This window comes from Clarias gariepinus, chromosome 23 (assembly GCF_024256425.1).
Source record: "Clarias gariepinus isolate MV-2021 ecotype Netherlands chromosome 23, CGAR_prim_01v2, whole genome shotgun sequence".
In the NCBI taxonomy this organism is placed as follows: Eukaryota; Metazoa; Chordata; class Actinopteri; order Siluriformes; family Clariidae; genus Clarias; species Clarias gariepinus.
This window is the reverse complement of record NC_071122.1, coordinates 18,853,770-18,857,591: the sequence shown is the minus strand read 5'-3', so window position 1 is coordinate 18,857,591 and position 3,822 is coordinate 18,853,770.

Here is a 3,822-nt window from a genome sequence, read left to right as displayed (position 1 = left end):
CTCTGTGAGCATCTTGTCTTTGCTTTAATACTTCACCACAGTTGTCTGGACATGCTCAAATGAAATACACTTTTGTCTCTTTATTGTTCATGAGGAATTCACTGCCTCCTCTTGCATCAGTCTTGTTTACTGCCGTTGGGTTGCTTTTCCAAGAAACACTGCCATCTGGTGGTCATTTACGTTTTTATTGTACAGTAGAGCTGTTGAATGCTAGATTCTGATTGGTCAGTGCTTTGGAAAAGTTTTCTGGACAAAGCAAACTTTTAATTTAAGTTTCTCTGATAATACGAAAAAGAAAAAAAATCGATTATTGTTTTATTTATTATAAACTACTATAATGGCATTAAAATGAGTACATGGTATTTTGAGTAAACACTCACACCATCTCTACCGCTATACCTGTATACAGGGTCGCTGGGGGCCTGGAGCCTATCCCAGAAAACTTAGGGCAGGGGGCTGGAAACACCCTGAATGGGGTGCCAATCTATCCCAGGGCACACATACACACACTCATTCACACACTACAGGCACACTCCAGGAAACCGGAATACCCGGAGGAAACCTACCAAGCACAGGGAAAACATGCAAACTCCATGCACACAGATCTGAGGTGGGAATCAAACCCTGACCCTGGAGGACCAATGCAGCAGTGCTAACCACTAAGCCATTGTGCCACCCCTAAATAAACAATAAAAAAATATGTATTTCAACCAACTGCTCAGGTCACTTGAGAGCATCCGCATAGTGAAATATGTATTTGAATTCTAACAACATCAAGTGACAAGCTTTTATTAAAGCTTGAAAAATTGCAAAGATAAATATGTTTTGAAAAAACATTCAATTTATTTAACAAGCCGCTACCGGTGGTATTTACCGGTAGCGGCTTGCCTTGTATGAAAAGAAAAAAAATTATATTCAGTTTAAATTGACATTTTACTTTTTGAAGTATTGAGAATAAACCTATCTAGGTTCGGTTACATGTCAACCAAGCTTAAACCTATAACAGCCAAAACACCAACACCAAACCACACAGATACACACAAATGAAGGAAATGCTATAGCAGAGGGAGCCATAAAGGTAGTCACCAGAAACAGCCAACAAAGCAGCACTCGCGTCATTGAGACAAATCCGAATTTGAAAGGATAAGACCTTAAAGCATGACCCTTGACTGACATCAAGGAACTACAAGAGGAGTATATGGTGCTGAATGAAGAATGGTGCAAAGCTTCATGACAATGGCCTATGGAATACAAGGAAACAGCCACTTAAAGATCCTGCAGGAATTTCTAGAAAGAAACAAGGAGCAAGTGACATACCTGATGATGGTAATAACCATTAATTTCTTTACGTTACTTTTGCAGTTCCACATGATGCTTGGTAGAGCTAAACTCTGGATGTCATGCTGGTGTAGGGGCTATAGCATTCTGGTCTTATATCTCTGGGGTCAAGAATCTGAATTTGCATGTCCTACCTGTGCTTGGTGTGTTTGCTCTGGGTACTCTGGTTACCTCCCACCATCTAAAAACATGTTGAATAGGCATATTCTAAATTATCCGTAATGTGTACTTGTGTTCTGAGATTGATTGGTACCCTGTTCAAGGTGTACCCTGCTGTTTGCCCTGAGTTACCTGGAACAGGCTGCTGTATTGAGAATGATTGAGTGAGTGAGCTAAATTTAAACTTGAACTTAAACATAGATTTGGACTGTTTCATTCATAGGCTGACCTTGGTGCCCAAGAGGTTTTTAGAAGGTGTACCAGGAAGTTGGAGTTAATCTATATGTGCATTCACTGCACACAGTGCAAAAAATGCAGATACGAATCAGAACCTTCAGTTAATATGGGTATTAAGCACCAGAATGAAGAAAAAGTGTGATCTGTTCTTATTGATAAGAGTGGTCGGATTGGTTAGGGCTGTCAGGGAGGATATTCTGTATATTAATTTGGCCACATTGGCTTTCTAATAAAACGTAACAACTCCAGTTCAGTTTTGTGCCAACAGGGATTTTTTTTCCCTAAAAAGATAAGAAACAATGGGGAATCTACAAGTATGAGTCAAAAATTATTCACACCCCGGTTATATTATGACTTCTGTTGGCCTGCACTGTCTTATCAGTGCTATCTGTTCAAGACCACTGTCTCCCTAGTCACTGCTGTTCGTGTTAACAGATGTGAACATCAGTTCATTGCGGTGAGAGGAAAAATGGATGCCATGAATCGTTATTTGTGACGAGATATATATTCATCAGTACGAGTCTGAGAGGAAACAATAGAGTATGGAACAGAAACATCCTCAATCACATACTGAAAAAAAGTTCAAAAGTCAAACCTCAGCTGGAAAATGTATTAATGCTTACAGTTTTCATATTCTCAAGGGCCAGTATTGGAGCATTATGAGGAAAAAGGTTTAACAATCAACAGTGCTCATTACATTAAGATGCTTATTGAAGATCTCAAGTCTAAACTACGGATTAAATGCAGAGAACTGCTATCCAAGGATGTTGTGATCTTGCATGACGATGCACATATACACACCGCTGCTCACACTGTCGAAACTTTGTTTTGAAGCGTTAAAGCAATCTCCTTATAGTCCTGATCTCATTTTATGAGAGCACAAGGCTGCGTGCACACAGGGAGCACCAACCTTTCTAAGTCAATGTGCCAAAAGACATTGTCTTGTGTACATCAGGAGCTGTGCAACTGGTACTATTCTGACCATGTGCCTTATCACGTCTGCTAGTTCATCATGGACAGGAAGTTAGAACAAAGGGCGAACATGAAATTTAGCTTGAAACTGGGCAAATCTGCAAAAGAGATGTTTGACATGATTCGGCAAGTTCATGTCGATGCTGCAATGAGTCATTCAAGGTGTTTTGAGCGGCATGCGCACTTTGAGAGCAGAAGAACATCGATGGTAGACCTACGAGAAATCAGGAAGATCTTCAACAAACTCAACCCCTCAAAAATGTTGAAACCATTTGGCAACTTGTGCATGACGATTGCTGGCGAATAATCCACAACATTGCTGCCATTGTCAGGGTGTTATATGGAACAGTCCAGGCAATCCTTACATATGATTCGAACATGCGCTGTGTTGGTACTCAAGCTGCTGACCCAGGAGCAAAAGGGACATTGCATCAAAGCTTGCCATGGTGGATGACACGTCCTTTATATCTAGGATCATTACCATTGACAAAACTTTGGTATATGGGTACGACCCTAAGGCAAAGAGCCCATCATCTTCACGAACAAAAAAAGGGAAGGCAGGTACACAGCTCGACAGAATGCAGGCTTGTCATTTTCTTTCAACATTTGCAGCATTGTGCAACGAGAATCCATCCAGATTTTAAAGCATCTAAGAGGGGGACGTACGGCAAAAAGGACTGGATCTGTCTGGTGTTAATATCGAAATTTTTTGATACCACCTAGAAATGATCTGATCACTAAAACAAATCACTGCAGCACGGTGGGTTACTTGTCTAGCACGGTCACCTTAAGCTTCTGGTCTATGTGCATGGAGTTTGCATGTTCTCCTTGTTCTTGATGGGTTTCCTCTGGGCGCTCTAGTTTCCTCCCTTATTAGACATGCAGAGTATGTGTATGATTGGCACCCTGTCCAGGGTGTACCCCGACTCATGCCCAAAGTCTCCTGGAATAGACTCCAGAGTCCCCGCGATCCTGTATACAGAATAAAGCGGAATAATATGTAGTAATAAAAAAACATGTAGTCGCCATGTTTTCCACTGAAGAATCTGCGCTACCACTTTGGTCCATTAGATGGTGCCAAAAGCCAAAAAAAATACTGTCCGGATGTTTTTCATA